We start from the raw sequence: 10,692 nt of genomic DNA, 5'->3' as shown, positions 1-10,692 counted from the left end.
TGGAAACTTAATTATTTGTTCCGAGACGCCATTCAAATCTCATAAAGAAAACATTCCGTTATTTAGGTACCATATCATGTAATTATTTATCCCATAGATTAAATACTCGGAAAAATATTGATATTTTTAGAGAAAATGTTGAAAGAAATGTTTTCAAAGAAAATATTTTATACATAAAAAGAAAACCATTGATATATTTATTTTTAAGAGTGAAGATTTATATTAAGTAAATTTATTTGTATTCAATTTGTTTAAATGTGTACTTGTTGAATGGCTTCAGGGAAGATTACCTTTTTCTTATGATACTTACAGATTAAATATGGGTTTTGTGCTGGTTGGCCAACTTTTAACCTTTTCGAACACTGTCATTACACTTTAAAAAGTCACGGAACTTTTTTCTTCTGTTCAGTTCAAATATTCTTGTTGATACAGATGATGATGGGATTTTTTAACGACCTTGACTGGCTATACAGCCCTCGCACGGTCGGCTACTGATACAGCGGCGGATATTTAGACATTTATTGATGAATAAATGCAGATCCCAGTTTAGTCTTTGTCTGTTGATCTTTCACTGCCTCATTAATTGTCTTTGGTCAGGAAATATTTTACTACTCTTTTAGCTCACCTCAGAAATAGAGCCAATGTTTAGTATGTCATTGTCGAACGATACCAAAGGGACATTCAAACTCATAAGTCGAAAAGAACCGACAATACCATGGCAGATAAGCAAATAATTGAATAAGACATGCAACAGTATACAAAACACAACATAGAAAACTAAAAACTGAGCAACATGAACCCTGTATAGCAAACATGCACCTCTACTGTTTCCCTTTTGTGTTTAAGACTTGCTTAGTTAAAGCATAGTTTGTTTGCAAAAGTAACAATAGGGATTGCACACAAGTTTAACAACATTAGTGAGATCCTCTCCCTTAGACTTGCTTGTTTATTATCCACAATATATAATAATGGGTGTATAAACTGCTGCTTATGTAAAATTTAGTCAATTTTTACATCTGATCATGATAAGACACACAGAAATGTAAATAAACACAGTTGCTTACATCCAAGACATTTGGACTATAGTGGATAGTTGTCTCATTTGCAATCATATACCACATCTCCTTATTTTATATATAGCTTAATAAGTAAACCCTACAAAATTATAATTGTGTGGATAAGCGCAAGAACACATTAGATAAGGAAGAAAACGAAATATTAAAGAAGATTTACTTACAAACTCTAGAACACCAAAACAAAAAATAAAAAAGGGAGGTCATAAGCGCCTGGGAATTTGGATAACATATTAGTTTGACTTATTTCCATGATTTACTAGACAAGTTAGATACAAGCAACACCTTTAAAATTGTCTTCACTGAATCAAGTTCCAAAAACATGATTTACTAGACAAGTTAGATACAAGCAACACCTTTCCAATTGTCTTCACTGAATCAAGTTCCAAAAACATGATTTACTAGACAAGTTAGATACAAGCAACACTCTTCCAATTGTCTTCACTGAATCAAGTTCCAAAACTTTTATTTCGAATTATAGTAATATCTGTGAATAAAAACATGCATTTTTAAGCCTTAATTAACTGCTTGCAAATTTTATATAAGACTTCATGAAACAGTATATATAAGTTTTAATAAACAATTCAAAAATATCAACAGAATCTTCCTTTTAAATACAGAAACATATTTTTCGTAATGTATTTTCCCCCTTAATGCATTTTGAATTGTCGCCATATTTACTCAGTCTACTAACATCTCCTTTCACATAATAAAAACCAGAACGAGGTTGATATCGAAGTGTGGCTTCAAATATTCCATTCCCTGGTTCTGTTTTAATTATAATTCTGTGACCCTTATCTTCTCCTGATTTAGACGTTACGGTTACCGACGAAACTACAGACACTAAAGTCAAGTTGGAACATTTAGTCTCTTTGTCGTAATTTTCCAACAGATAATTTAGATGTTTTATCAAAATGTTTGATAATGTGTTTTTAACTGTATCATTATCCATTACGGTAAGATGATAATTACACGTGCACCAATGCTGGTCTATATTAGCATCTTCGCATGTCCTTTCACGTGGAATCTTACGAAAAAGTGAAATTCCTTTCTCATACGGCCCCTTCTTATCCAAATTTAACAAATCTAGAAGAGTGTAAAACATATCAAAATGGTTTGTTAGACGTCTAGAATTTGTCTTTAAATTAGTCATATAGTTACTGTATTTGTTTCTAAACCACTCGGGTAGGTATAGAAACATCATAGGCAACCTTTCTTCTAGCTGACCAATAAAAGTCTGTCTAACTTCTCCAAAACGCAAACCATGATCACCAAAAAACGCCATGAAAGTGTTATTAAGCAAGTTATTCTCATATAATTTTGATATTGTGTCAAGTGTCAAATTGTCCATATCTGCAAGACCCTCGAGATATGTATGTGTATTTCTTGAGTGAATAGAAAGCGAAAAGTAACGCTCGTTTCTCAAATTATAAGCCAGATCATACATTCTTTGATACAGCGATTCAGACGAGGATTTTCCATGAAAGCATGTATCAGCTACCGAGTCGGAGGACTTTTCGTTGTGATGGTAAAACGGTCTGTCGTAATAATCTGTAGGTTGCTCTTTGAATCCATGAAGGGTGAAATGAAATGTTCCTGCAAATGCCATGTCTTCCGCAAAGTGTGTTAAATATCCATTTTGTGAATACTTTTGCCAAATAAAAGAACAATTATCTACTCCTTGGTGACTTTTTAAACATGTTAGATTTTTGGCAAATTCTCCCGTGAGAAATGGTACCATGTTGACCATTGTATTATCTTCTATTTTGTTGTATCCCAGCATCTCCACTGCTCCTAATGTCTCCGTGAGATAACGACGGGTATTTTTTAAATATCGTAAAGAATTTATACGTGATGTTGAGTCGAGCATAACCAACAATATATTCAACCGATCTGTTATTGCAAAATGCATTTCTTTGTCGATCACCGAATGTCGTTGAGATTTCACATGGTTCTTCGTTGATTTTGCTATCAACCGATCTGTTATTGCAAAATCCATTTCTTTGTCGGCCATCGAATGTCGTTGAGAATTCATATTGTTCTTCGTTGATTTTGCTTTATCCTTTCTTTTATTTCGTTTGTCATATTTACTCCAGTAGTTTGCTTCGTACAGTTTGGGAATTTTTGGTTTAAAATTTATGTGGAAATTTTTAACTAGTAAATCTCCAGAAAAATTATAACATTCAACCTTTAAAAATTCTTCGTCTATATCAATAAAAAATATAAATGGCTCACTCGCATTGCCAAGGCCGTCAAAATAAATAGGTTTATATCGACAGTACGATATACGTTGTCGTGCTTTCTTCGTCAAATTAAGATATAACGTGCCGTTTTGAATGTATGTTATAAGAGCGCTATCATCACACTGATAGGGTTCTGGGTGAAGTATTAACAAATCTTTAACTTTATCGTCGAATGGATCTAGATCGGGAATTTTGCAGTTGTCTGTATCCACAAGAAACCTCATAGAGTCTTCATTTGCTGAGAAGTTTCTATTCAATCCGTCATAGCCTTTGCTTGAAACGTTGGTCGTAGTGTTAAATGGATGAACTTCAATCGAATCTTCTAAAGAAGAACTAATCCTTTTGGCTCCTATATATCTTTGGCTTGAAAAATCGAAAGAAATATCACTTCCTATGTAAAGATATATATTATTCCTGTATAAAAATATATAAATGATGGAAAGTAAAAGACATAATATTGAACTAGTTTTTACAATCCATAAAAATGATCTTGTAGGAGAATCACCCATAGTGGAACAGATATGTTTTCACTTACTTGTTAAATACCTTTTTTTTCGATAACAAATGTTTATCCATATACCCTATTCTCACGTTTAAATAATTATATGATTTAAATAGGATTTTCGTGGTCATAAATGAGGACGACAAAACACCTTTCATTACTATTTCTTTATTGAAAATATTTATCTTTAAAATTTACTCTCAAAATAAAAGCATGATTTAAATGCGCTATTGTTCTGGTTTTGTATATATAGGTAGATATTGATCTGTTCCACACAGATGATGACGGATACGGTCCAACTGACGAAATCACAATCCAGTCCTCTTTTCTTCGAATGTCACGGACATCTCTGAATTAGACTTGTCACCGAATTTCAACGGTACTTTCATGTGCAACACAATGGGTGCCATGCGAACATGAGATCAGCCCCGGTTTTGGGCGGGAATCGTGTTGTTTAGTCTTTCGTTTTTTATGTTGTATTTTGTGAACTTTTGTTTTCTTGTTGGTCTTTTTCCGGTTGTTGTTTTTTTCCCATGGCGTTGTCAATTTGTCTTCGACTTATGAGTTTGAGTATCTCTTTGGTATCTTCCGTCTATTTTAATATTAAATTAAGTTTAATATTATGAAACGGTTTTATTTGTTTAAAATAGTGTCTTGTCCCCCCCCCCCCCCCCCCACCCCCACCACCCCCAAAAAAAAAAACCAAACCAAACCAACCCTAAAAAAAAGTTTAAAAAAACCATAACATTTCATCAGAACGTAAAATAACTAGGGTCAGTTTCTTATAAATTTTTATTATGTATCAGCAAACATGACTAGGTATCTGACAAATCTTATAAGTGCTCACACGTTACAACTCATCACTGTCCAGCTTCTGACTTAATAGGTTGTCTTTCTGTTTAGTAGTAAATGAGAAAAGTTTGACGGAAATATTTGTTGGACGCAAGGGCAGACAGAAGGACTGACAGACAAGGTGAATGCAATATAGCCCCATTCCATAGGGATAGAATAAGGCTACAAGCCATCATGGGTAATTTCAGTCAATTTAAACTTTTATCAATAAATACTATTTCAATAATCACACACCGTGAAAAAAATCTTCATTTCTTCTACATCACGGCATAGCAGCTAAACTGCATTTCTCTAAAGTAAGTTTGGTCACTGACAATTACAAATGGTCTCTAGCAGTGAATGGGTTTGATTGCATGTTTGCATACAATGACAGAAAATATAAAACAAAGTGGTCTACGTTCCTTTTGTGAACAAACAATTATTAAGAACAAAACATTGGATGTTCTGGTAATAAAATATATAGCATGCTCTGATCCAAAAAGCTATTTATACATGTAAACCCCTTTAAATTAAAGAAATATTTTGACGTTTCATTTTGTTTAAAAACGAAAACGCGAAATCGCAAAACGAATTTGTTTTCGCTTTCGCAATTTCGCGGTTTTGCCTTTGAAAACACAAACGCTAAAACGCGAAATTTGCCTCATTCGGCTTCCATAAAATAATGAAAAATGACAGCGAGTATACTTTGCTACAGCATCATGAGCATCATTCACATGAATCAGTTGTGAAAAATGGGTAAATTACGAACTTATTTCAAATTTAAGAATATTTTCAAAAGAGAGACTTATCATCTAAATTCTGTAAAAAATGTCGAAACTACAAAAACACACAAATGAGAATAAGTGCTCATAAATTAGCTATTGAGTAGGGTCATGAAAGAAAGATTGACAAAGATAAAAGAATTTGTACATTTTGTGCTTTGAATTCAATTGAAGATAAAATCTATTTTCTATAATGGAATGTCCAGCATTAGAACTACAACGTCTGCTATAAAAATATGTAATGATTTAAAAAATCTAAATACAGAAGCAGATTTATTCGGCTTCTTTCTGAACATGAAAGAAATATGCAATACTGTGGCTTTAATTTGTTATAAATGTTTTCCACCAGAGACATATATATATACACATATATGTGTCTGTTTACACTGAGAAAACAACTGCTATGCTCAGGGGCGGACCCAGCCATTTTCAAAAGAGGGGGGGGGTCCCAACCCAGGATAAAAAGGGGGGGGGGGTCCAACTATATGTCCCCATTCAAATGCATTAGTGTAAACAATATTTTATTTTGAAAATAATAATAACGTACACATTACAAAATGACAATTTTATTGGGATTGGAAACAAAATGCATTGATCGTCCGGGTCCAAAAAAGGGGGGTTCCAACCCCCGGATTCCCCCGGATCCGCCACTGTATGCTATAGTGAAATCCATGGTATCAAAAGCATTACCATTATTGTTTTTTTTACTTATGTCTATTTGTAATCATTATATGTAGCATGCTTATGGGCCGATAATTGGTTTTATTAAATATTCGTATTTGTATTCACTCGAACTTCAACTCGAACTCTAACTTGATAGTTAGCCACACTCGTGATGTTACGCCAATTTTTATTGGTCGGAAATCGTTATAACAGTTTCACTTTCTCTTTGACACATGACACAGACAACATTGCAACATTGCAATACACTTCATCTACATCTCTACATTGTACGTAGTACTGTTATTCTTGACCAATACCCAACGCTTCCGGTGGGCACAAGAAAAAGAGTAATTTTAAAGATAAAACCAAAAATATGAAAAGCATATGATAGGTATGATAGGAAATTATTAAAAATAAAGAAAAATAAATTAAGAAAGGGGGTACCCCATATAGGCACTTATCTCTCATTTTTTTTTACCTATATGCTTTGATATAACCCATATTAAAGTATATAAGTAAAAAAAAAATTCAGAGACAAGTGCCTGTGGGGTACCCATTTGCTTTTCGTTCATCTGGTCACTAATTTATTTTTTCCCGAACTTGCTATTGATTGTCAGAATAGTGACGTCAGTAAATAAGTGTCCTATAATAAAAAGCTTTTATAAAGAAAGAAATGTATATATTTCCAAGGAATTGTATATTTAAAAGGAATGGAAACGCGGCTAGTGATCAATCGGGATACCCGCAAAGCACCCGCAGAGGTGGGGCGTGTTTTATTGGTCTCTTCTGTACATCTCCAGAATGTCTTCTGGTGAAGAGTCCAAAAAAATGAATCTGGACCTCTTCTGGAGATATTCTGTAGAAGAAGCAATTAAACAAAAATTAAATTTGCCGTCGAATATAGTAGAATTTGGATAACATAAACGAAGTTTACGATGATTTATTAGAAAACTTAGTTACGTCAGTCCATTCGGTAGACATGACTTTAATAGTGTTCTCTGTTTTGGCATTGATGTAATTATATAATAAGTGAAAAGACAAAGAAAATTGTTGGAAAAAATCGCTGTGCATACGTGAAATTTTTTCTTTATGCTTTTCTAACTTAATTTTAATAAACAAATCCGGCTTAAAGCTCAGACCATTACATTTTTTGGAATAATCTTAAATTATACAAGAATTTGTCAATGTTTGTCTGGTATATGATCGAAAAGGACATTTTGTCTATAAGCATTGTATATAAAAGATATCGCAGAGTTCTCAAAATCTTTATACCCTGTTGGTCCTTGAAGAAAAATCTACTGGTCCTAACTATTACTTCTATATCAAAATACCAAAAATGTGCCGGTCCTTGCAATATTTCGATGGTTAAAACCTTCGGACCACCACTTTTTGAGAACCTTAATTGTATATGTTTTTAAGGTACTAGTATACAAGGTTATGGCGTTTCTCAGACTGCTTAAGACTAAATCCGTTGGATGTGTACTGATTGATACTCTTATTTCGGTGCTTTACGTTTATCCTCTTACTGTTAGTTGTTTTTGTGTCTCGTACCGATTTTTTTTAGTTAATCCCATTGCAACTGACTTTTACAGTTTGTTCTTATGTTGTACTGTTACACCACTGTCCCAGTTTAGAGGAGGGTTGAGCGCTCATAAACATGTTGAACCCTGCCACATTCTCCCAAGTCAGGAGCGTGAAGTTCAGTGGTGGTTGTTGGTTCATATCTGTCAACTCATATTTGATTTTTTTTAAAAGGGTTTTGATATATATAGTAAGGCCGTTTTTTTTTTTTTCATTTTAATATTTGAAATGAATTTTTTCACATTTTTCATGTCGGGGCTTTATATAGCTGACTAAACGGTATGGGTTTTTGTCATTGTTGAAGGCCGTGCGGTTGGTTATAATTGCTGACACTACTTCATTTGAACTCCGGTTGATAGTTGCCTAATTGCAATCATGCCACATCTCCTTACTAGTTTTGATATTCTATACCTGACTTTTTTCTGAACATGTATGAAATATAAGTCACTGAAAGTTAAAAATAAGTAACCAACAATCAATCAATTTAAACCCGTGTTAAATAAGGGGAAAACCATTTGATTTTTTGGGGAGGGGGCAGGAGGATTTTGAATATGAATACGGTGGCCTGGTAAGAGCTGGAAAAAAGGCATGCTTAGCGACAGATTAAAAATTTAAAATGATTAAAAAAAAAACCGCAAAAAATCCTCCTGTCCAATTCCCCTTCCTAGAATATTAAAGAGTCGTCCCCTTACTATTATTGTCCACGTAGTTTTTATATTTATCCAGCTTATTGTCCCTATAGGAATGTCCTACTAAGGTTGCCATACCATAAAAACGTTTATCACACAACTCACATTCTATTATATCTGCATTTATAAATTTATTAATGTCATTTAGATTAAGCGACGCCATCTTTGTTATGTGCCTCTACCGTCTAAACTACCTATATAAAAAGAAGAGGTAGAAGAGAGCCAGAAGATCTTCCCAATGCAAAAAAATAGAAATGAACCTCTTCTGGCTCACTACCGAAGAACAAAAAAACACGCCCCTATAATCCATGTCTGACTCGGTCGGAAGTATGATGAATAATATAAAGAATCATGACGGTGGTCAATTTCCTGTCATATAGATCGGTCTTTTAAATTCACGGAGTCATCTTGCTTGAGAAGATATAAAGGAGAGAGAAACCCAAAATCAAGAATAAAATTCCATTCCGTGAATAGTTAAGGCCTTAAGTATCATTTTAATGCCTCATCGAACATACGTTTGTAATATTTTATTATGAAAATTCTTATTAAAATAGACCTCGGTCTTGAAACTTGAGTGAGTTTCATCCTGATTACAAAACAAGTGTTTTGATTTTTTTCTAAAAGCTCGGCAACTACAAAGTGCAAAACAAAATAGTTGATATCATTATGAAGCTGAAACCTTATTCTAGCATTTTGCCATTTTTTTAAGTTTCTGGTAACATTGAGTTTTCTACGATTTTTCGAAATTTCAGTTTTGAATTTCATTATTCTGTCAAAACAAATGCAAAACATGTCTTTCAATCTGGGAGTGTAATACGATTTCTTCTAAATATTGGAAAGTAGAAAGAATAGAGTGAGAAAATGAGATATCATTTTAAAGAAGGAATATTTTCCTACAGTTTGGTATAAATTACAAATGCTAAATGATATTGGTACAATGTAAATGATTTTATTTCGAAACATGTTCAAAATTTTAAGAAGTGCATCAATAAATACACCAACACGCGGTATTCTGGGAAGGGTTAAATATCTACTTGAAATAGATGTGACATTGACATACAATTTAAAAGCTTAGTCTTTTTTCTATCACATAGTGTTGGTTTTATGAAAATGGTGATAAAAATTAACGAATTAGCTATGATTTTTCAAAATCCCATGTTTATAGTTCACATTGACGCCATTTTGATCTTTGTCGCCACACCGACGAGGTTGGAAATTACAGGCAAGAAATGTATATAAGACTTCCGATTGGGATTGATTGTGCCATTTTATACACGATTTTAATCATTTATTTTTTTGTCAAATACTATTTGTATACTTAATCATTGTTTGGTATTGCAGTTTGCCATTATTAAGCTTTGCAGCAAATTACCACAAGCTTAAAAGCAAAACAGTTCCTTCCTTTTTTCTAGAAGAGCAGTAGTCTAGAGGTCGCAAAATATTCCTTCGGTGTTAAATAAATAATATGCGAATGTCAGAAAGTTTAAACTGTTTCTAATTAAAAAAAATTATTGCACCGCAGCATAATTTAGCATTTATTAACAGGTGAGCTCGGCGTGATTTCTTTTTGACACCTTAATCAGGGACAGCCTATAGTTAGTAAACACTGTTCCTGCTTAAATATATATACGACAAAAATTAGCTTATCAATAATACATGATAGATTATACCTTCAAATTGGATATCCCATACCAGTGTTTATTATAACACCTATTATCTAAGTTCTTTTATCTAGACAAAATACTACATCTGTTCACATACTTCTTCCTTTATACTTTTCTATACCAGTCATATTCCAAAATTGAAAAGTTATTTTTTAACTTTTTGCATTACCTTAAATCTTTTTAAAAACTCGTATAATGTCAGATTTCATCTATTAATTGATCTTAATTGTTGCATACCTTCGTGAAATATCAAGAGGAGGTACAAGAAAAATTTTTTTTTTCAGAAGTAACTTTGTTTAAGGTATTATTTTTTGTTTATTTCATTTAAGGAATTGTATATCTAAATAGACAATTCCTTGTTTCATTTCATGATTAAATGACCAAGTTCGATAACTACTGCCAGATAAGTAATGAGCCAGTTAGAGCAACGGGATGTAATTAACACACCACCCAAGTCAGAGATGCATCATACAATTTTCTTTGAAGTCGGCCACGTTTCCATTCCTTTTAAATATACAATTCCTTGATATTTCGAAGAAATGTATGGTTATTTAAATTTATTTTCCTTAAACTTCAACTCTTACAAGTTACAACTGTCCAAAATGAAATATATAAAGACTAAGGATTAATGTGCTAAAAAAAAAAAAAGAAAGAAAGAAATAGA

This window comes from Mytilus californianus, unplaced genomic scaffold (assembly GCF_021869535.1).
Source record: "Mytilus californianus isolate M0D057914Y unplaced genomic scaffold, xbMytCali1.0.p SCAF_8, whole genome shotgun sequence".
NCBI classification, from domain to species: Eukaryota; Metazoa; Mollusca; class Bivalvia; order Mytilida; family Mytilidae; genus Mytilus; species Mytilus californianus.
Note: the sequence above shows the minus strand (reverse complement) of the source record.